This window comes from Ochotona curzoniae, unplaced genomic scaffold, assembly GCF_017591425.1.
Source record: "Ochotona curzoniae isolate NIBS_2020 unplaced genomic scaffold, NIBS_Ocur_1.0 contig_43, whole genome shotgun sequence".
Lineage (NCBI taxonomy): Eukaryota > Metazoa > Chordata > Mammalia > Lagomorpha > Ochotonidae > Ochotona > Ochotona curzoniae.
Window position 1 is genome coordinate 7,053,911 of NW_024466218.1, and position 24,869 is coordinate 7,078,779.

A 24,869-nucleotide genomic window follows, 5' to 3' on the forward strand; every position below is an offset into this window, starting at 1 on the left:
TAAAGATTTATTTATTTTATTTGTAAGAGTTACTGAGAGAAGAGTGAGATCTTCCTCCACTGGTTTATTCCCCAGATGGCTTGCAATGATCAGAGCTGGGCCAGTCCAAAGCCAGGAGCTTCTTCGGGGGTCTCACACATGGGTGCAGGGGCACAAGGTCTTCCACTGCTTTCCCAGGACATTAGTTGGGGGCTGGATCACAGAGTAGGCGGGACTTGACTCAGCACCCATATTGGATGCTCAGGCATTGCAGGTGCAGGCAGAGGACAAGTCTGATATGCTACTGAATTGGCTCTGTTTCCCAATATCTTAATCCCCTTAAAGTTTCACAATATTAGAAAATAGATATTATTATTATCCTCATGTTATAAATGATGAAATTGAGGCATAGAAAAATTAAGAATTTTCCTCACAGTCACACAGATAGTAAGTGTGAGAAATGGACTCCAAGCCTATCATTCGGCTTCAGAATTGTTGATGTTCTCTTTAGATTGCCCAACTATCTGATTGGTAACTATATTAGTCGATTTTTCTTACTATAGCAAACACCAGAGTCTGCATGACTTACACAGAAAATTTATTTAGCTCACAGGTTGTAGGGCTGCAAGTCCTAACAGCCAGCTTTGGAGAGGCCCCCAGTGGCTGCATCATATTCTGCTTGATTACATCATGGTCCTAGGGCTTGTGAGCCAGAGAGATCACGTGGTGAGACAGGGAGCCAGAGCTTTCTACTAGATCCTACCCCTCAAAGATCCCACCATCTCTTACCACTACCACACTGGAGACCAACCTTCTAATATAAGAACCCTTTCTACTAAACTATATCCAAATCAAAGCAATTGCTTTGAGAGTTACCTTATCTCCTCTTTCTTACTCATACTCAATCTTCCTTTACTATTTAGATCTTTCCTATACAGCATTTTCTCACAACATCTCTTCCTTTCAATTCAAACTACAATTGAAGTGAATCTCTACTACATTCCCCTGGCTTCAAGGGTCTGTTCCTCTAACCCTGTGACATATATCTAAATGCAATCACAAATGGTCCTCATTCCCACACTTCAAAAGTGAAGTCCCTCTTCTGGCATTGCAGGCCATCACCATATGCCATTAATCTGACTTTCTAACTAGGTCTTTCATCCCCCCCACATGTGTACCTTTTATTTAGAGCCAGTCGAGGAATATGTAGAATCTACAGCATTCATTTCTACCTGTGCCTTTGACCCAGCTGCCTGGAATAACTCTCCTCCCCTTCACCTTTTTAAGTATTTTTGATCTTCAAAGCTAAGCTGAGACCTCAACTTCTTTTTAAACATTCTCGTATCTCAATTCTTTTAGCACTCACATGTCAATGTTGAAGAGTTTTTGAAAATCCTCTTTGTGACTATTGGAACTTGGGGACCAAGATAAAAAGGAATCAAATGCACTATTTGGAAGAGGCACATGTCAATGTCATAATAATATTGAAGATTCAAAAAGTGATCATGAAATTTCATGAGTTAATGGTCAATCAGATGGACCCAACTGGATGAATGTTTTATTAAGCTTTTCTTATTAAGTTAGAGAAGATAGTTGAGTAAAAATTAAGTATTCTTCTTCTGATTACATTCTTAGACAAAATTAGCCAGTTAAAGGAAATTCTGTTGTTTCCAAGGCAAAAGGAAAGACCCAAAAATGTTCTTTCAGCTCTTCTTTGATCGATAGACCAAGACTGGAGGACACATGATTGTTTCTGAGCTTTGGTTAGAGACAAGGACTGTTGGAATTTATGTTGTTTGCACTCTGTCAAGACAAGAACTGAAATTTAGTTGTCCAGCTGATTCTGAGAAGGAGAGACAGAGATCTTTGGATTGAGCTCCAATCATATTTTTAAAAATAATGTCTGTCATGGTTTTAATGGGATGTTGATCTCCTTCTTAGATTGCTCTTTTCATGGTAGAAACAGCATGCGACATATTTGTGCATACACAAGTTTAGCACAGTCCTTTGCATATGCCCAGCAGATGTACTTCATCAACAAATTTGTTGATAATGGTCAAACCCAACAATAATCCAAACCATGCTTCATGATGTTCATGCTTGAAGAACCCTGGATAACCTTGGATCACTGCCCTTGTGTCCTTTGGACTCCTTGAGAAAAACAACTTCCGTTATTTTTCTTAAGGTGTGTGTGTGTGTGTAAGCCACTTACATCAGCATTAGAATGAGAGTGGAAATTGCTACCTTTCAGAACTATGTATGGTTGTGTGTTCACTGAAATGATCACACTGTGAAAAAGAACACAACATTCATGAAAACTCAAAATTCATGTGAAATTTTTAAAAAATTGTGCAGAGAAGCAATTTAGCTAATTTGAATAGCTTAGATAAATGTGTTACCTAAAGGTGTAGATTTGACTGAAATAAAGGCAGCATAAATAGAGGACTCAGCGTGTGACTCAACGTATGGCTGTTTTAAATGAACTGTGAGCGTGACTAGGAACAGCACATTTGCCGGGGTCCTTGTGAAGCTGGATGGTTGTGGCAAAGCTTGACTCTTGGCTGGCATGTCTATTGGCGTCAGGGAGTGTTTTAGCACGGATATACATGTTCCTACAAAGCATTTTGACATCTTTGGAGCACAAGTTTTCTTCAATCAGAACTACGATGAATTCACACACTGACCATTTCTTCCAGTAGATGCCTACTGCTATTTTTTGTTCACTACTTGTTCATTCAATAATTCTCTCATTTGTTCATCCATGAATTCCCTCAGTATGTTTGAAACAAGTGCTAAATTCTGAGACTATAATGGATGATTATGATTGGACTTCCCTCAAGAATCTTGCTACCTAAAAGAGGAAGACAAGGTCACTTAGATGTATTAAAATGTGGTAAATCTTAACAGTAGGAATTCCTGGTGTGCAGTAACAGAGAAATGGAGTACGAGGAAGACAAGGCTCATCACCGGAATATGGAGAGAATCAGGACAAACTCATCTCAGGATGAAATTCTGGGACTGAGCTTTGGGAAGGTAATCACCAAATAACTGAATAGGCATGTGGTGTAGTACAGAGGAGACTTTCTAGGCAAAATGATAAGAGAAAACACAAGAAGATGTGACTGGCTTTGCTTCTTCTGGGACCCTCACTGGGTTTGGAGTGGGTGGGGAGTGTGGTGGAGAGAGAGGGGCCGAGAAGCTTTGAAGCCATACTCAGAAGGGTTGTGTGTGCTCTGCTTGGGAGTTTGTGCTTTATTGTTTACACATGGGAAGATTTTTGTTTTTTGTTTTTTAAATAAAGATACAGACTTTATTATGTTTTCCCAGTTTCTCCACTAATGTCCTTTTTCTGTTTAGGGATGAAATTCAGGATCCTGCACTATATTTAATTGCCACACCTTCTTTAACCTATGACAGTTGCTCAGGCTTTCCTTGTCGTTGTCCTTAGTCTTTTGACAAGTGTGAGTCAGATACTATTAGGAGAGTGACCCTTGATTTGGGGCAATATGATGTTGTCTTATGACTAGATTGGGATTGTGGAGTTTTGGGAGTGAATTGCCCTCTCAGGATTTACATCAGGGAGTATGTGAAATCAATATGACGGCATTCTGGTGATATTGACCTTGACCTTGGTGAGAGTGTTATGTGTAATCTCCACTTTGCCTTTTCATACTCGAATTTCAGAAATGAGTCACTAAACCTAACCTCTACTCCCGGGAGACAGGAGTACTGAAGAAATGATGGGTGTATGTAATTAATGAATATAGGAATATTGAAGAAATGATTGAAGAATATAGGAATATAAGAATATTGATGAGTTATGGTAAAACCAGTACAGTAATTAATAAATACTCTAGAGGCTATAATTTGAGACTATGAAAATATCTTGCTTCTCCTTAATGTCTCACCTTCTAATTTTAATATTCATCAGTAAATCTCATTATTAATCAAATAAAGGTGGTTTTCAATTTCTCTTATTCCTTTTCCTTTATTGTTTGGAATTATTTTCTAAGAAAAATTCGTTGGGCTGTTGTGATGGCCACCTGTGATGCTGGCATTCCATATGATTGCCAGTTACTGTGCCACTTCAATCCAGCTCCCTGCTAATGACCTAAGAAGGCAGTGGAGGATAGATAGCCCAAATCTTTGGGCTCCTGCACCAATGTGGGAGACCCGCAAAGAAGCTCCTGGCTTCTAGCTTCTGATTGCCTCAGCTCCAGCTGTTATGGACATTTGGTGAGTTAACCAGCAGATAGAAGACCTCTCTTTGTGTCTCTCCTTCTCTCTGTAAAGTCTGCCTTTCAAGTAAAAATAAATGAATTTTGAAAAAAAAAAGAGAGAGAAAAAGTTTGTCCCTTTTCCCCCCATTTGCTTACTTATTTAATTATTTATTTATGTCAGTATGTGCTTGTGGATATTTATTTAGCTGTTTTGGAATTCTTTGGGCTAGAACTAACACTAGTAACATTTGTTTATTCATTTGAAAGAGGGAGAGAGGTGGGGAAGGAGAGAGAAGAAGGAAGAGACAGAAAGAGCTTCATCTGCTGATTCATTCTACAAATGCCCCCAAAGGCCAGGAGTAGGCCTGGCCAAAGCTGGAAACTTGAAACTCAGTCCTGGTCTCCTGCATGGATAATGTGCATTCAATTACTTGATCCATCGCTGGTACTACCCAGGGTTCACATCAGTGTAAGGCTGGAGTTGTGAGTGGAGTCGGATCTTGAATCTAGATATGCTGATGGAAATTGTTGGTGTCCCAACTTGTGGATTAGCGACTACACCAAATGTATGTCCTGTGTTACTTATGTATTTATATATTTATTTATTTTGAATTTTATGGTACAATTCTATAAGGTCTAGGATGCCCCTTCAAAATTTCCACACCTGACTGATTTTCCCTATAATATTACAGAGGCATAGTTCTTAGTAAGCAGTCATAGGTCGGTCCTTCAGTTTATTATTTAAGTGTGCCCCGACATTGCTGGTACAGACAATGTCAGACAGTCCAGCATCCCATTGTCTAGATATGTCCAAAAGTTTCATTGAGAGTCCATCTTTGCTTTGGAAGTAGGGACGCATATTGCACTGTATCTTCATATCTGAATATGATACTCTCTATTACACTATCACTATATATTCCCTTAAATGAGAAGTCACGAAACAAAGCCAACAACAGGTATGAAGTTAAAACAAAATATTTAACACCATGGAATCGAAAAAATGCTCTACTGAATAACCAATGCATGAGTGAAGAAAAAACACAAAAGCCTCTTGGCCAAAATGATGACCCAGTGATGAATTCAATAAGAGAAAAAAAAAAGCTATTTGGAAGAAATGAAAATGAAAACAAAAACATCAAAACACATGGGATGTAGTAAAAACAGCATGGAAAGGGTTATTTACCTTACAATTTGCATGAAGGCTGCCTTATACCAGACAGAACGTATGGCATTTTTCCTTTTGGGATTGACTTATTTCACTGAGCGTAATGGTCTCTACTTGGGGCCATCTAGTTGCAAATGGTATAATTTCATTCTTTTTAATGGCTGAGTAATATTCCATGGAGTAGATACATCACAGTTTCTTTAACCACTCCTCTTTGGTTGGCATTTGGATTGTTTCCATGTTTCTGCTATTATAGATTGTACTGCTGTAAATATAGGATTACAAATCCTGTTCTCATATGCGGTTTTCATTTCCTTTTGGTATTTTTCTAGCAGCGGGATAGCTGGGTCATATGGCAGGTTTATTTGCAATTCTCTAAGCACTCTCTTTACTGATTTCCATAGTGGTTGCACTAACCTACACTCCCATCAGCAGTGAAGGAAGGTACATTTCTCCCCACATCCACACCAGCAGGTGTTGTTAGTAGAGTTCTGAATCTAGGTCAACCTCACTGGAGTTAGATGGGACCTCAATGTGGTTTTCATTTGCATCTCCCTGATGGCTAGGGAACCTGAGCATCTTTACATATGTCTATTAGCCACTTGAATCTGTTCTTGTGAAAAATGTTCATTTTCTTTGGCCATTTCTTCATATATATATTTTTTTTTACTGTCCCTGGGTTTCTGAAGCTCTTTGTAGATCCTGGATATTAGTCCCCTATCAGCTGTGTAGTGCGCAAAGATTTTCTCCCATTCTGTTGGTTACTTCTTCACTTTTCTATGCAGAAGCTTTTTAGTTTGATGTAGTCCCATTTGTTTATTTGGTCCTTGATTGCCTGTGCTTTTGGTGTCTTTTCCAAAAAGTCTTTCCCCATTCCTATATCTTCCTATGTTTTCATTTAATAGTTTGATGGTTTCTGGGTGTAGATTTAGTTCCTTGATCCATTTTGAGTTGATTTTTGCATAATGTGACAGGTGTGGGTCTTGCTTCTTACTTTTGCAAGCTGCTATCCTGTTGTCCCAGCAGCATTTATTGGAGAGATCAGGCTTTTTCCCTGGATTGTTTTCAGTTTTCTTGTCAAAGATTAGTTGGCTCTGTTTCTGTGCCAGTACCAGACTGTGTTTGATGACCACTGCTCTGTAGTATGTCTTGAGGTCTGGAATTGTGATTCCTCCAGCTTGATTTTTATTCTTCAGGATAGCTTTGCTTATTTGTGGTCTCTGTATTTCCAGATGAACTTTTGTATCTTCTTTTCTATTTCTTAGAAGAATGCTGTTGGAATTTTGATTGTGATTGGATTGGATCTGTATATTACTTTAGTAATAAGGACATTTTGATGATGTTGATCCTGCCAATCTAGGAACATGGTAAGTTCCTCCATTTTTCAATGTCTTCTTCTACTTATTTTTAAAAAAATGTTTAGTTACTTAATTTTCATTCTTTATTTTTTCAAAAAAACTCTACCCATTGGGATGCTTCTGCATTGCTTTGACATTCATCTCATCATCATCAGTATGTATGTTAAGCACTTCCTTACTTTCTGACATTATAAGATATTTTGGGCTAATATTTTATTTCCCTGTCAAAATTTCAGAATGAACCATTTCCCCAAAGAAAAGCTAATTTTGTTTATTGGAGAGTGAAATGTAAGTGCCCATTATAAAATAATAAACCAATCCAAAACTTTGGAGGTAAAAATAATTTAATATCATCTCCCCAAGTTCTTTGGATTGTCTGGTCTTGGTTGAAGGATTCTTGCTTGAGTTTCTTAGATGGGAAAGAAGCCTAATGGCTTCTTCAGTCCTGTGTTTGGAATGTTGTCTGAGAGCTGTTTCAGTACACCCTTCCCTTCCCCAGCCCACCTTGGGCCTTTCCTTAACTTGCTTCACAGAGGAGTTTAGCTTGTCTCACACTGGATGGCTTCTTCCACAGCAAAATTTGCAAAATGCCTAAGATTGCTTCTGATGTAATTTTGGAAGTCACATTTCTGTCACATTCTATTGGTCACATGTTTTCTGTGAAAGGGGACTATGTAAGGTCATGACTAATCACAGTTGGGATTCATTAGGGGGGCATCTTGGACAGTTACCTTGGTTTTTGTATTGTACTTCCAGTAACAATGATTCCTTCTGCACAAGGACTGCCACTCACCTCTTCCCCCACAGCCTTTTCCTTCTCCCTAAATTTCATCTCATTTCAGCATCAGGATCAAAGTTCTGCTTGTCTGTTACCATGTGGCTGAAAAACAACTGCCTTTTTATTGTAACTCTGTGGGCTTCCTGGGCTCCTCTAGGAAGGGCTTCTGCTCCCTGTCACGGTGGCACTGGCTGTAGTCATCCATGGCTTGGCTGGCTAGAAGGCCAAAGACATAGATGCTTGGAAGTTGATATTTCCATCCAGACTTTTAATAAGGAATGGTTGCAATGGCATAGGCTGAGCTAGTCTGAAGTCAGGAGCCTAGAATTCCATCCAGGTCTCCCAAGTGGGTACAACGGGACAAAGATTTGGAACATTTTATGTTGCTTTCTCATGGTCATTTGCACGGAGCTGTGTCAGAATTGGTGCAGCCCAGACTCAAACCGATGCCGATATGGATGCTGCCATTGTGGGTTGCATATTAATCTACTGTGCCACAACGTCAGCTCCCATGGGAAAATGTTTGAATCTATGCATTCAAATTGTCCCCCACCCTGTCACATATGGGAAAAAAGACAAATTCACAAATAACTTGACTGTATTGTGGAAACCAATGGGGGACATTAGAAATGTACACAGCACATATTATAGGAGGCCAGAGAACAGGTAAATCCTCCCTCTGCCTTCTGTCTTTGATTTTCCTTCTAGCTTTGGACAAATGGTGACATTTCACCTTCCAATTTCCCCACACGGAGGAGGAGGCTAACATACCTTCTGTAACAAGCCTGCCTGGGAGAGCAATGTGAGCGGTGACAAGGTCCTGCAAAGGCTTCAGGATTTTATCCTCTTGCAAATCTTTAACCTTAGGAGTGGTTGGGATGTGGAGGGTGGGGACGTGTTTTCCATCCGCGCGTGCATGTGCCTGTGGTAGTGTGCACCTGCATGCATGTGCGTGACTGCCGTGCTCCAAATGAGGCCTCGGGGGGGTAATAAACAGGAGGCCTGCTGGGACCACCAATTTCTTTTTCCCATCTGTGATGGCTGGGCCTGTGCTTCACACTTCCTCTTGTGGGGTGGCCGCCTTTAATTCATATTTGCATGTGCTGTGAGACTTGCCGGGCAGCTGAACGACTGCCCAGGAGTGAGCTTCTGATGGTGTGGAGAAATGAAATCACGGTTTAATGAGAATCGGCGAGATAAGGTCCACAGATGGACCATTCGGAGGGCTGTGTTTGAACCACAGTATTCCATTCATTTTATAATACACCTTACTGTGGGCTTAAATTGCATTCTTGGAAAATTTAGCCCAGCATGACGAGTTCTTTTTAGAATAGCATCGCGAACGTAATGTTCAGTTCAATAAGCCTGTTGCATAAAAGGTTATCGTATAATTTTTATCATTATAAGTCTCCAGTGCTTTTACCTTCAAAATAGTCCAAATTGATATTTCATATATACACAATTGGGTTTCAAAGGAAGTTCATTGTTACTAAGTCATTCGATGCCTCAGTTTAGCCTTTGGAATTTGCCTTTTTTTTTTCACAGCAGTTATGTTAATGAATTATTTATCTGGAAGGATGCACTGGTGGTTTTTTTTTTTTTTCTGGCTTGTAATCATTAATGTTTTCATTACCTTCCCTCTTTTATCTATGTAGTTGAATTCAAGTAGGCATAGGGTTTAGAGTTTGAACAACTAGAATTTGATTCCAAATGCTTTCTAGTACTGGCTTTGATGATCAGCAAGCTACATAGTATTTCTAAGCTATATTTCCTTGATGAAATTGAAAGATTTGAGAAAAGGTTGGCGCAAAGCTCCATTACATAGTAAATATACAATTTTTGATTGTAATTCAATATTTTTCATTAATAGGAATGTCAAAATCTGTAGTTTAGGTCCTCTAACCTAGCTACGAATGGCCCTTTGGAAATTTCACTTAACCTCATTCCAGTTATATGAAGGATATTCAGAAAGTTCATGGAAAATGTGATTGAAAATACCATTTAAAACAAATTTTCAAGTTTTTTGCATGTGTTTCAAATTTAATCTTGTTCCCAAATAAACTTGCTTTTGATTCCATTTTTTCCCCCAGAATCATTTTAAAGTACCCCTGTGTCTGCAGTTACTGCTCTTAACAGAAAAACAGGATGCGCCCTGAATTTCAGGTTCACCAGTTCTTATGCACACTGGGAACCTAGCAAAGGCATCAAACATGTGTTTCATTAGACATTGCTGTTTCTGCACGTATAAACATCAATATAGTTTTCAACAATGGAAAGTAGCTTGTCATTAATAGTTTATGAGATAAAAAGATAGAGAAACAATCAACAGGACCTAAAATACAATTTGGTGTATTGCAGCTCTTCCTACACTTACACAGCATCTTACTGCCTGTGCTACATTAATGAACAAACAAACAAACAAACAGTTAAGTAACTAACCACAATATGGAGTATACTTTTTGGAGAAAATTGCTGAGTATTTTGACCAGAGAAGACTTTCTAGGAATTTCTAATTACAGAGAATTTAGAGCAAAAGAATCTACCATATCGTTTGTTCTGGAACAGGCTTACCATTTTGTATTTGGTTGAAAAAATTAGTTTAGAGGGGGAGTGGCTCCTCAGAACGAAGCTTTTCCTGGCTCCCTCTTGCTATGTTTTTGCCTAGGGCATCGTTTTTTTGTTTGCCAAGAACAGCTGCTTCCTCACTGGCCAGGTTTCTGTTTAGTGGCCCTGGGCTGTGTCTCTGAAGTCCAGGAGTTTGCCCCTCTGAGATTGGCTGGGCAGCTGTGTATCCCCAGGCTGGGCAGGGGCTCGCTGCCTTAAGGCCACGATGGATGCCTTCCCCAGGCTGCACTTTCACTAGACTCGCTTCCAGAATCTTGAACAAACGTGACCTCTGCTGACCTTGCCTGAGCGAAACAGCTCAGCACTTGTGGGACCAAGCCTGCGAGACAAAGGGGGCTGGCGCTACGTTAGATGCTAGCTGTATTTATTCCACATGGTCTCTTGGAGCAGTTACTAATCATATCAGACCCTAAAACCATGTAAGTTTTCCTATCTGCTAAGCATGAGATCTGTTGCTGGCACACAAACAAATCCCAAACTACCTCAATATGGATAACACACACATTTTAAAATCTGAGTGTAAAATGTAGCATTAATCAACCATCAACAAGTACCCACTCATTTATTCCATGCTGAGCTCAGTCATGGGGAAGGAGACAGAATAGAAAGCTAAGCCCTGCCCTGAAGTGTTGGTCAGATCACCGAGGGTCTGCCCCAAATCGCTGGATTCTTCTGTTATGGAGCTGAAATGATGAATTGAACTGTGTCCCCTAAAATCCATGCATTGCCACCCTAGCCCTCAGTATCTCAACATGTGGCCTTATCGGATGAGGCTGTTACGGGTGTGATTAATTCACAGATGCTCACTCTAGAATAGGATGGGCCTAAACTAACCCTAGTACTATCCTTATAAAGGAGGACAGTTTAGAGACAGACACCTGCCCAGGGAGAATGCCACATGAAGACTGGAGTTTTGCCACAAGCTGAGGAGCTGGAAAAGCTGGCAGAGAAGTGTGGGGCACAGCGTTCCCTGGCACTTCAGAGGGAGCACAGCCCTGCCAACAGCTTGATTTCAGACTTCTGGCCTCCAAATTGGGAGATACCACTTTGCATTGCTTCCTCTCTCTCTCTCTCTCTCTCTCTCATTAATTATTTGAAAGGCACAACTACAGACAGGGAAAGACAGAGTGATGTCTTCCATTTACTGGTTCTGTCCCCAGATGCCCACAGCAACCAAGTTTTTTTTTTTTTTTAAGATTTGTTTATTTTTACTGAAAAGTCAGACATACAGAAAGGAAAACAGACAGAGAGAAAGGTCTTCTATTGCTGGTTCACTCCCCAAGAGGCTGCAAAGGCCAGAGTGTTCCAATTCGAAGCCAGGAACCCAGAGTCTCTTCTAGGTCTCCCACGTGGGTGCAGGGTCCCAAGGCCTTGGACTGTCCTCTACTGCTTTCCTAGGTCACATGTAGGGAGCTTGATGGAAGTGGGAGCTGCCAGGACAGGAAAAGTGTCCATATGGGATCCTGGCCCATACAAAACGAGGATTTAGCACTGAGCTATTGTGCTAGGCCTGCAGCTAAGATTTTGGCTGGGCAGAACCCAAGAGCCAGGAATTCCATCCAGATCTCCTATGAGGGTGGCAGAATCTCAAGAACTTGGGCCATCATCTGTTGCCTCCCAAGCGCATCAGTAGGAAGCTGGGTTGGAAGTGCGGTAGTCAGGACCTAAACAAATATAGAATGCAGATGTCCCAAGCAGTGAGTTAACTCACTGTGCCAAATGCCCCACCTTAACAACAGATTTCTGTATTATTTCAGAACTGTCCATTTAGTGGTGCTTTATTAGGCAGCCCTGGCAAACAAGCACAAATGGAAAGAATGTGTCTACCATTTTTTAATGGGTGAAAACAGTGAGTTTATTATGGACTCAGATAGGCACTGTCAGCAGAATAACCTGTTGCTGCAGAGAGGCCTGTGGGTTGGTCTCAGCTAAGGAGGTCCAGCGTGGTTCTCTGCTTGGTTCTCTCATCAGCTTGTGCCTGCCTGACACAGTCCTACATATGTCTGCTGATCTTTTCATTGTCAATGTCCCACACTAGAACTTTCATTCCAGAAGGTTCCTATTTATTCCTTGCAGTGGGTACTCAAAAGCAAATCTGAGGCTAGAAAAACTAAATGAAATGAAGTTTAATTTGGAAATAGAGATTTGTATATGGATATATCTGTGTTTCTAGACACTCCTCACTCCCAATCTTCTCTAATTCTCTCTCTCTCTCCCCCGCCTCTTTCTATCTCACTCTCCTCTCCTTTTCTCTGATGTGGAAAGTATTTGGACTAGGGGTGGTTATTATATTGCAGAAGGTTAAGTCACTGCCTACAATACCAACATTCCATACGCATGCCAGTGAAAATCTTGGTGCCTCATTTCCAGTGCAGCTCTCTGCTAAATCTGCTAAGCAGCACTAGATGGCCCATGTTTTTGTGGGAGACCTGGACTGCGTTTCAGACTTGTGGCTTTGACCTTGTCCAAACTGGGCACTTGCAACTATTTGGAGAATGAACGAGCTGATGGAAGATCTTTTTCTTTGCATGTGTCTCTTCATTTCTTTGTCATTCTGCTTCTCAAATGAATAATGTATATATGGGCTTCTGTGGTGTTGTGGGGTTTCATTCTTAGGTTTGTGCTTGAGCTACAAAGGCTGAATGACCAGTGGCCATTCTTGCTTGGCTACGTCTTGGGCTGAAGGTGGTAGCAGGTGCAGACCTCAGGTGAGAGACTGCAGGTGAGGTCCCAGGAGCCTCACACCAGGGCCCATGGAGGAAGGAGATTGTCACAAAGCTGCATAGCAGGAAGAAGAGGCTGCTGGGTCCTGTGGCTCTGTTTGGCCAAGAGCGAAGTCCAAGGTTGATATATGGACATACTCAAGCATTGTGGGGCCTCAGGAAGACTGGGCTCTACTGACCTGCTTTTGAATCCTTAGGCAAACCGGAAGGAGACTCAGACACTTGACTGGGTCAAGGATGATAATGTGGCTGTTTGTGCTGGCCAGCCGGTGTGATCCAGAGAAACTGCACTGACCTGCATCGGGAGGAGCAGGTCCCTGGGGAAGCGTGTGTGATAACCACTTCTGGGACAAACCCTCCACCCAGGGGCTGATGGTGAGAACCTGGTGGAAAGGGTGATTAAATGCTACTTTTATCTGTGGATGATTTATATTTCATCTACTCTCCCAGAGGACGCGTGAGAGGTGAGGGCTGAATGAAGAATGACCCAAAGTTCTCAGGCTTGAGTGATGAGGAAAGGGAGGGCATTCCTATCTCGGGCAGGAAGGGCTGGGAGGGGCAAGTGCTTCTGAGCAGAGCAAGATATGTTGGGGTTTGGATTTGTCACCCTTCAGCTGATGAAGGGACGTTCAAACAGACTTGTCTACTAGACTACTGTAAACATATTACTCAGAGAATTCCTATCTTTGATAGCCAGGGTGCCTGAGAAAACAAATCTCTGTGATTAGTGCTTAAATATGAGCTCTTTCATTTGTAGCTGGAGTCATTATTTACTTCTCATCACTTTTCATTGTTCATATCTGTTCCAGTGGAGTTATAATGTTGGTTATAACATGTATGACTGTACACACGCGCGCACACACACACACACACACATACACACACACCCCATACAATCTTGCAGTTGTATTGTAGGAGTTTTGAAACTTTCCCAAATTGCTGAAAGTTGTGCTTTGCTGTATACTCTGAGGGCCCTTGCTCTTCTGTCTTGGGTTTTGTTCAGTGCCCTGCAGGCACATTTAAGGACCCTCCTGTTATGTCTTCCTTGTTTGTGCCTTGAGCAGTAGAAACGCATCACAGAACGATTGCCCTTTTTGCTGTGACAGACTGTTGCGCTGGAGAGCTCATTCAGGTAATGTCTCTTCTGTCTGCCCTCATTTGGGGAGAGGCTTTTAGTGTCTTTCATGGGAAGCCACAAAAGCTGATGTGAGAGAAGTTGAGGGCTGAGAAAACGAGCACCAAGTCAGAACTTAGACACCGGGGAAGTTACAGCCGCAAGAAGTTTCCAAGGTTGCTGATGACTTATTGGCAAGCACATTTTCCTTCAAGACTCAGAAGAGAGAGGGCATTGATTTATTACTCCCCCCTACAATAGATGTTTCCTCAGAATCCAAGACGAAGCTTTATCTTTATTTTCTGTAGATATGGATGTTGGAATTTAGAATTGGATTCACTTTTATGACTCCCCAAGTCTTTGACTCTCTTGGTTCCCTTGGGGCCCAAAGAAAAGATATTCTCTTTTCCCGTTTCTACATATTTATAAACACTAATAATTTTAAAAGTTATATAGCTAAAACATTCCAGCAAATGGCAGGATGTAGATGAATGAGTAGAGGCTGTCATTTCTCACCCTTGGGTGCCGTTCTTCTGTCTAGAGGGAGCCTGTGAGCAGTTTGATGTTAAAGGGTCATAGAAAAACTTTGCAGAGGGGCAGAAATTTGGCCAGGCAGTTAAGGTTTCTGGAACTGAATGTGTTAAGTCCTGGCCTTGGCTGCTGCTTGCAGCCTCCTGCCAATGCAGACCTCTCCAAGGCAGCAGGGTTCTTGGCTTCCAGCTTTAACGCTGGCTCAGCCTTGATGCTTGTGGGCCTGTGGGAAGTGAACCAGTGGATGGGAACTCTGATGACCTGTTTGTCTCTCTCTGCCTGTCAAATGAACACAGAAGATATCTTGCAAACAGATCAGATGAAAAGATAAGTTTATCTGTTGCAAATAATTTTGAAATCCATACTTAGTTGTTTTTGTAATATTTATTTCCTATCAACTCTTAAAATTTATTTTAATTATTTTTATTTTTGATGATTTTTACATAGCTGATTAGGGTGATAAAGGTCAAGGGCTAAAGGAAGGTGGGTGAGATCACTACTCAGCCTTCCAGCCATCCCAGGGTCCCTGATGTGGGGCATAATCTGAGGGTCCTGCTCAAGAGGTTTTGATAGTTCAGCAGTTCTGAATTACTGCCAATCTTGCCTTTCCAATAACGATGAAATCGCTTCAGAATCCACTGGCTGACATAGTCCACCTTAAAGTCTCCGTTTGCCCAGATATTCACTGTCAACACTTGGCTGAGGTTGTTCATTTGTTCTGTCCTCCATCCTTTGTTATGGTACCAGGTGTCCTCTGCAGAAGCCAATGTACTGCCATATCCTCCATGTGCACCTGGACATGCCATCCACTGCTCTGTCTAAGCCATCGAGCATGCTTAACTCTGACACATGCACTCCAAGGTCAGACCATGGAACCCACAATTCTCTTCATGGTTGGGGCTCTGAGCCCAGCAATTCAGCTGGAGGGATCTCCAAAGAAACTTCATCTGAGGTGATCTCAGATCTGACTCTTGTGTGTGCTTGCCAATACAGGGTGCAGCACAGACCGTTGCCCAAATCAGCCTATGCACACGCTGGTGGTTGCAATTACTGGGTCAGTTTTGCCTAGAGCCTTGTATTCTACACAAACCAAAGGTTGTTGGAGCCCAGCCTGATCCTACTGACCACACACTTGGCCTTCATGCAAGCCAGTGGGAGCTGCAGCCTAGTCAGAGTGACCCACAATAAACCTAAGCTGTCTCCCCGACACCCCCTCTGCCCTGGTTATTGTACTTGCCAGTATTTACAGCCGACTGGTCCAGTCCATGTCACATCCCATTCTGCTCTCATATGTATGAATGGGCCTTGAAACCTAGTTCAACCCAACCAGTTCCACTATCCACCCCTCATATATGCCAGTGAGTGCCACTCTCTGTCTAGCTATGCCTGCCCCAGTCCTGGTTTTCATGCTTACCAGTGGGAGTGGCAACCCAAGAGGGAGGTGCCCACTGTATCCCTATCGACCCACTCCCACTCCTGGATCCTGCACTCTCCAGGTGGTTCTGCAGTTCAACTTGACAGAATTAGCTCCCCAGTACCAATGTCTGCCAGTTGATGCTAAGGCAAAACTCAACCAACTCATTCCCACTCTGGCTTGTGCACACATCAGTAGGAACAGTCAACCCAGTCTGGCTTTCCCCTGATTAACTCACATGAGGCTGAATGGTGTTATTGCCTTACCTGACCTGATCTATACCCATCCTAACTCTGATGCTCACCAGTGCGAGTGGTGGTCCAGCAGGGGAGCCCCATGCAGCCCTCCTATGGGGTTTGCCCCCTTCACTCCCTGGGTCTCATATGTGCTGGTTGGGTACTGCAATCCAGTCTGGTATGGCCTGCCTCATCTTGGCGTTTGCCAGTGGGTGCTGTAGCCAGGCTGGGCCTAGTCCTCCCCCTCCCCTCCAGTTCCATCTCATGCTAGAGGGAAGTTACATCTTAGACCATCCCAGCTGGTCCTCAGTCTTGGCCTACAGGTGAACTGACATGTGTTGTAATCCAACCGGGCATGACTCACACTCCATTCTGGCACTCTGATTCACCAGTAGGTGATGTGTACTGGCCCAGTCTGGTTTGCCCGTGATCTGCACCAAATGTATGCCTGTGAGTAACATTCCCTGGCCTGGACTGGGCTGCTCCCTATTGTGGTCATTGTGCTCACCTGCAGGGACTGTGTCCAGAGTAGTTCCCCAAGTTCCTTCATCAGAATGTTTCCCAGTACAAGATTTTGCGCCCTTTCATGGACCAGCCCTACTTAGTTCATCTCCTGTCCTAGCAGGAACAGTGGCTTTCAACCCATTCTGTTTTTTTTTTTTTCTTTTATTGTTGGATGTTACAGCCCAGCCAAGCCTGGTCCACACAAAGACACAGCTCACACCTGGCTCATTAGGGGCAGAGACCTAGCCTAGCCTGTCCTATACATACCCTGGTTCTCACGAGCACCAGTGGATGCTGGAGCCTAGCCCAGTCTTGCACTCTAGGCCCCGTCCACACTTGTGTCAAGGGACACTGCAGCCATGCTATGCTAGACAGTAGCTCCCACGCTGGCCTTCACACTAGTGGGAACCACAGCTAACCCAGGGCATTCCCTTAGCTCCCCAACCAGGCCTGTTCCCAGCCATAGATCTTGTGTGTGCCAGTGGTTGCTCTGACCCGCTTGGCATACTCCCTCACCTGTCTTGCCTTTGCCTTTGGATGCTATAGCCTTGCCTGACCTGGTCTGCCCCAGTTCCAACTCTGGCTGGTGGGTGCTGGAATGTGGCCTTGCTGTCTGTTCCCATCCCTGGCGCATGCAAACTGATAGGTGTGGTAGCCAAGCTTGGCATGACCTGCGCTTCAACCTGGTTTCTGCACTTGTCAGTGAGTTAAGGTTTACTTGGCCCTGCCCATTCCAACCCCTTCCATAACCAACATATCCATTTCCAACAGTTGGAGCTATCTTACTCAGCTTGCCAACACCTATGGCTGGACCATGTGCTCTTCACTGGGAGCTATGACCCACTAGGGGATTTCCCATGTTCTCCCACTTGGCCCGTTCCCAGACCTAGATCTCAAGCATACAAGTGGGTATAGGGCCCTCGCCCAGCATAGCCAGCCCTTCCATCTTGTCCTTGTATTTGCTGATGAATGTTGCAGCCTGGCCCGCCCCACACCCTATTTTGGGATGCACATGTGGGTGTGCAGCCTGGACCTGCAAAGCCTATTCTCGGTCCCAGTACCCATGAATGATGGCAGGTTCCTATGTCACACCTAGTTCAGCCCATCACCACCCCAACTCTTGAGCTAACCAGCGGGACTTGTATTTCCACAGGATTAGGCTCACTTATTTTCCACAGAATCTACTCCTGGACCTGGTTCTCTCACATGTTGGTTAGTGTCATGGCCCTGATTAATGTGTCCTATCCCTTTCTTGACATTCAGTTAGGTACTGGAATCTAGCTATGCTAGACAGGTCCCCAGTCCTAGCTTTCATGTGGACTGGTGTGCATGGGTCAGCAATGTTCCATGCTAACTAGCCCTACTCAGGATTCCCATGTGGGCTGGTGTATCAGTCTGACCTATACTGATCTTCCTGTCTCTCCCCTCCAAATCACCAGGTCTCAGTCCCCTTGCTTACCCGCAAGTACAGTGTCTCTGTTGTTGAAAGCCCCTCAGGATTCATTCCTCATCTAACACACACAGTGGCCTTATCCATGGCTATCCCTAGGCAGTAATTCCATACCCCCAAAGCCTCAGAGCTTGCCTCTAGGCAGCAAGTGGGCTTGCCTATGCCAGTTGGCATTCTGGTCTCCCTCCTCAAGCCCAGGATTCACACATGCATATGGCAGCAGTGGCTGGGGCTAGGGCTCTGAGCATCGAGTCCAACCTGACTCAGGTACCCCCAGGAGCTGCCATGCTGCTAGAAGCTCCATCATCCCAATCCCTGAGGTCCCCTACCAATTTTATAGAGATATTTTATATGCATGAATTTAAAAATGTTTTTGCACCAAAATAGGCTTAGTTTTAATTATATTTTCCCCCAAACTTTGAATTACTTTTGTAACTTTTCTTGCCCTTTTCTATTTACATGCGCACCTATAGTGCTTTGCCCATGGCAGTTGGTTCAGGTGCCATTTCTTCACAAAGGGCTTCTCTGATGCCACAATGCCTATCAGCACTTTGTCCCCCAACCTTATTCCATCTTTTGATATGGGTCCTACAATGACTGGTAGCTGAATTGTGCTGGAGCCTGGATGAGCGAAGAAGTAGATTTTTCCCTAGTCTCCAGAGATGGATGCAGCCCATGTACAGCGAGGCTCATGTTGGATGTCTGAATTTAACAACTGTGAGACGGTGGATTTATGTTGTTTAAGCTTCTACATTTCAGTAATTTGCTACAGCTATGATAGAAAATTAGTATATCATCTGCGTTTCTTTGGTATTTTATTGGTTTACTTGTTTTCTGTCTGCCTGCCCAGCAAAGGAAATCGCAGAAGAGAGAGATCAGCATCTAGTTGACCTAGTTCCCATCATGGATTAGGTGACAATTTTGTTGTTGTTGCGTGCATAAGTGAGTATGTGATGAATATGTGTTTGTAAATGATTTCAGGTTATGTATGTTCTTTTATGAGTTAAGCTTTCACCTGATGATATGCCTTACCCATCTTTTCCATGTCAGTTCATATAATGTAATTCTCTTCTAGTATTACACCACATGTACTCCATAAGTGGCTCTATGCTCCTTTTTGTTAACCATTCTCTATGGATAAACGCAAAGTAATTTTCATTTTATGCATCTCTGATAACAAGTCCAAATGTTTCTTTAGGATAGAAATGAAATTTTTCGGTTAAAGTGTAAGTGTTTTAAAAAGTTTGTAGTGGTTAAGGTCCTCTCTTGAATGCGTTGGGATCTCATATAGTCGCCAGTTCTAATCTTGGCGGCTCTGCTTCCCATCCAGCTCCTTGTCTGTGGTCTGGCAATGCAGTCCGGACCAAAGCCTTGAGACCCTGCACCTGCATGGGAGACATGGAGGAGGATCGTGGCCTCAGACTGGCTCTGCTCCAGCCATTGGGGCCACTTGGGGAGTGAACCATTGGACCGAAGCTCTTTCTTTCTGTTTCTCCTCTCTGCATATCTGAGTTTCCAATAGAAATAAATAAATCTTAAAAAGCGTTTGTAAGCACACACATATATATTTGCTTAACTCCTAAGTTGCAGTGAGATTAATTTTTTAAGATTCATTTATTTTTATTGAAAAGTCAGATATACAGAGAGGAGGAGAGACAGAGAAGAAGATCTTCTGTCCATTGATTCACTCCCCAGATGGCCGCAATGCCTGGAGCTGTGCTGATCTGAAGCCAGGAGCCAGGAGCCTCTTCCTTGTCTCCCGCATGGGTGCAGGATCCCAAGGCTTCGGGCTGTCCTCCACTGCAAACAAGGCTGCAAACAAGGAGCTAGATTGGAAGCCAGGCCGCCAGGATTAGAACTGGTGCCCATATAGTATCCTGGCACGTTCAAGGTGAGGACTTTAACTGCTAAGCTACTATGCAGGACTTGAAATTAGTTTTTGAACATGGAATGACACAGGAATCTGAATTTTCTTCCAAAATACAGATATAACTTTCCTCATGACATTCATTACATGCATTTTCCCTTTTCTTGTGGCCCTAGAGTGCTTTTTTGTTCCTCTTTTTTTTCATTCTTTTCTGTTGATCTGTAGGCACACACCGTTAAAAATACCATTCTGCTTACATTTACAGAACTACAAAATATATTTAATTTCTGGTATTTCGAGTTCACATCACTTTTTTATCCCTAAATTTCTTTTTTTTTTGGTAAAGATTTATTTATTTTTATTGGAAAGTCAGGTATACAGAGAGGAGAGACAGAGAGGAAGATCTTCCATCTGATGATTCAGTCCCCAAGTGACTAGCATGGTCAGTACTGTGCTGATCCAAAGCCAGGAACAAGGAGCCAGGAATCTCCTTCAGATCTCCCATTTGGGTGCAGGGTCCCAAGTCTTTGGACTGTCTTCAACTGCTTTCCCAGGCCACAAGTAGGGAGCTGGATGGGAAGCAGGGCTGCCGGGATTAGAACTGGTGCCCATTTGGGATCCTGGCACATTTAAGGGGAGGACTTCAGCTGCTAGGCCACTGTGCTGGGTCCTATTTCTAAATTTCTGTACACATTTTTTTCTCCTCGAATATCTTTAACCCTTTCTCTCCTATTTCAATTTAAAATTAGTTGGCCAACTTTATTCTGACTTTTTTTTCAATATGCAGAGTTGTTTGTTGGAAATTATATGTATAATGTTGAGTCTTTTGCACATTTATCATTTGATTTAATTTTAGCGCTTTGATATTGTGTCAAGCTCCTTTGTTCATTATGCTTTCTAATGAGAAGTTGATAAATGAAGAGACGAGTGGTTTTTAATATTGATCTTGTATCTGGCAATCTTATTTATCTCTCACATCAGTCACAGCAATTTTCCAGCTGATTATCTTATATTTCTGCATAGATAATCACAACGTATGCAAATAATGACAGTTTTGTATGTTTCCATCCTCCCATCTCATTGCTGTGGATGTTTCCACTGCCTGGGACCACCAATATGATGATCATACTTGGTGGGATATTTTTGTCCTTTCCTTGGCTTAAATGGACAAGGTTTTATTATCCTCTTTATTGAACTCATTTTGGTCAAGCTATAAATACAACTTTTCATTTGCTATGACTTAGGAGCAAGGGAGGGGTTGTCCTCCCTTGTTTAGGGGATGTGTGCATCGAAGCAACTGATATATTGATATAAAGAATGAGTATATTCTCTTGTATAGCAATGTGCGGAGAAAAAGGGAGGAGGCATGGAATGTAAAGAATAAATATAACAAGGTGAAAAAGGAGAGATGATAAAAGAAATGAAGGCTATTAAAGCAAAACAGAAGAGAGTGCGTGTTCGCAGATTGTCATAGTAGAAATGATTTATAATTTCTTTGGCAAAGAGATGACATGGACCTGGGAAGAAAGGCCGTGGTGGGCATCTCTGTGGTATCAAGACTGAGATGGAATGATGGCTGAAGCTTTAACCTCAAAGCATTTCAAAAGTAAGTGCAAGATACCCTATGCCAGTGCAAGCAAGGACCTAGTTCCTCCAACATGTCACTTGGCATTGTTGATGTGACAAAAATGCCTGACATGAAAGCACACAACAGAAGTGCGTAAGACTTTCTCTTCCTCCTGTATCTGGGAGAAGGGGGAAGATTATGGAAGAAGCCACACTCAGCCTCCTCGCCTCCCCAGTGCCCGGGGATGGGGAACAGCCACCAATGCCATCCTGTGGTCCCTAACGTGTGGTCTGCTCTGAGGGTTCTGCTTCAGGCAGGCCGGGGTGTTGATACTGGGTGCGGTTCCTATTCCTTGCTTGTCTCCTCATGTCACATACCTGCCTTCTGGCTGGAGTGGACAGAGGCCACAAAAGCTGCTTTTTTTGACCTTTGAAACTTAAAAATACTCAACTTCTTCACTTTAAAGCATCCACTTTCTTTAGTATAGGAAAACTTTCAGTCTGTAAAGGTTCTTCTAAAGCTCTTGGATTATGTGTCTTATGAAGAAAAAACTATATGAATTTCAAATTATTTTGTGCTGAAGTAAAGATATTTTAAAATTCTGCTTTTTTCCCCTCCATGTACTTCTTGATATAGCTTCATGTAATGTCAACATTAAATTTGCTTTGAAAGATTTCAAGCACTTTGGTCTTTCTTTCCCTCTGAAATTAGTCCAAGAAGATTGGTCTATTTTTCAGCATCTTAGGTAGGCAACATGTTCTTTAACTCTGGGCTAATCCTTTTGTCTGAAGCATGTTACTAAGGGTGACAGGGGTGGGTTGAATAAAAGGCCAAAGAAGAGAAGAAAATAGCTGGGAGAAAGGAAAAGCAGTGTTGGTTGGAGAATGCCAGGACAGCTGGGGAGCCGCTTCTGCCTGGTGAATGAGGCTGACAGCTCAATTCTCGCTACTTCATCTGCAAGAGGGAAGTTTGGAGGCAACAGGTTGTCGAGCCATGCAGTACGTCTCACGTTTTGTCATGATGAGCAGTGGCCTCTTTCGGCATTTTCCCTGTCAACATCCAGGCCACTGTTTTTTTTTTCTTTTTCTTTTTTTTTTGTGACATATTTCCTAACTTCTAGTCCCTGAGTCAGATGGTAGAGACAATAAGTAAATGGTCTTAGCTACTCACATAAATTGTCTGTTTTTTTTTCCTTTTCTCGTCAGAGATATTGTTATTTCTGACAGTTCAGACAGTCCTTCACATAAATCAGAAGTAAAAATCTCCTGTGTTAGCAGGCAGCAAAAGGTTTAAATCATTTTCTGCGAAGTCAGTTTGGCTGCTCCATCTCTGATTCTTCATCACTTCTTTTTAGCTCTTTCCTTGGCAAGACAAGGATATCTATATTAGGCAAATAAAAAATGAACTGTACTCTTATTCTCTTGTTAATACAGCTGGTCGTCTTCCAAAACTCACACGCTACCACTGACAAATCACCGTAATAATCACAAGCCTAGGCTTTAATTTCTGGGACTATTTTTTACAAAGCATTCATTTTTCAGCTATGAAGATGGAGAAGATCAACTGTTTTTTTTTTTTTTAAGTGTCTAGGGCTTGTCATGCCCTCTTAACGTAGGTCTGCAAGGAATGGGTGGGAGCCTTCACTCTTTTGCCTCCATTTGTGCATGTCCTTAGAAAATTCTATCGTTTTGTGCTTCAGTTTCCTCATGTTGGGTATCTCTTATCTCCTGTTTCTGGGTCTGGTGAAGTGATGGGGAGGGCTAGTGAGTCTTACAGGGGACTTCAATGCCAGGTACGACAGACATGCTGCTATTTCCTTTTAAAATGAGAACATGGACTCGTTCCTCCAAGAGACATCTTTGAGAATTTAGAAATCTAAAATTGTATCTTAGAAATAAAACCCACAGAGTGGGCCCCTAAGGACTTCCCTGAGAGAACCACTTTAGCTCCAATATAAACTGCTTATTTCAGGAAGTGGGTACCTAAGAAACAGAATAGATGCCATTAGGTAGCTACAGTGTAAGAGGAAACAGGCCTCTGATGGCCACAGAAGCCCCCGCCCCAGCCCTCGTTCTGGGCCCCGGGAAAGCTGCTTAGTTATTCTCAGCAAGTCAAGTGTGTGAGGGAGGCAAATTCTGGTCCTGAAGACTCACTCTGCTCCTGTTCTTCTCTTTGTAGTGTGCCATCTCTTCCTGGGGACCTCTCCATCGTCTTTCTGATACCTTCCAGTCCCCCTGCACGCCTGGCACTGCAGGGGCCACCTTGAGTTCTGAGTTCAACCCAACAAGTTTGTGTCCTTGTAAACTTACCCCTCTTTGTCTCTTGCCTTCACAATATTGTTTGTTAACAGTGGCTACTATCGTGATACAGGGAAGTAGGGTCGGTGGTATAATACAGTGGCTTAAACTTCTCATTGCAGTGCTGGCATCCGTGTTGGAATTCTGGTTTGAGTTCAAGCTGTTCACTTCTGAGGCAGGCTTCTGCTAATGTACCTAGGAAGGTGGTAGATGATGGTCCAAGTACCTGGGGCCCTGCTGTCCCTGTGGTAGATTCCAAGTGAGCTTGGAGTTCCTGGCTTTGCCTTGGCTTAGTCCTAGGTATTTGGGGACTGAACCAGAAAATGGAAGATTCTCTCTTTCTCTTCCCCTGCCCCCGTCATTCTACCTTTTAAATGAATTCAAAAGAAATCTAAAAATATACAAACTAAAAAAGCATATGCTTTTGAAGAGGGAATGTGCATATTTTGTTCCAGAGAATAAAGATTGTGGGGCACACGGGACATATGAGAGTCCTTGGCTGTCACCCCTGACCCAGCTCTGTTGCTGTCCCTGTGGAAATGAGCTCATAAAAGGCCTCTTGCCAGTCCTGGGGGAACTGTGGGCTCCCCGTACCTCATCGGGGGAAGTAAAAGTAACCAGAGACTTGTGCAAAGAATCCCTTGGCCAAGACAAGTGCATTCCTGCCCAGCTCCTCATGAGCTTCCGCGAAATGACTGATGGATCCAACAGCCTCAAACCTGCTCAGAAGCCCTGAGATTAGAAATGGCAATGAACTCGTCATAAGGTGAGGTCAAGGATCAGTAAATGAGCTGCAGAGATAGGACTCCTTCTATTTGCTTATACATGGTTTTTACAGGAAAGCTCCAAATGTGTTAGGACGTGTGTGCCTCATTAGCTGTGTTTCAGTAGGTTTCTAATGTGACTTAAACAGAACTCTCCAAGCAGCTGCTGGGGAGGCTTAACCTGAGGGTCTCACATTGCTGGTCTTGCCTTGCAGGGGGCGTAGGAAGTGGTGTCGTGAGTGAAGTTAAGTGTCCAGAGGTCATGGATCCCCTTGAA

The 24,869-nt window shown here is 43.0% G+C and overlaps 1 long non-coding RNA gene across 1 annotated transcript; it reads right to left on the reverse strand.

Moving 5' to 3' along the window:
• Positions 1-6,348: 6,348 nt before the first annotated feature.
• On the reverse strand, positions 6,349-24,416 carry LOC121159540. The gene is made up of 3 exons (XR_005884386.1): positions 24,407-24,416; positions 23,331-23,337; positions 6,349-6,458 (listed from the first exon to the last, which is right to left on the reverse strand). It is a non-coding gene; the product is annotated as an uncharacterized LOC121159540 (long non-coding RNA).
• Between the last annotated feature and the right edge of the window lie 453 nt (positions 24,417-24,869).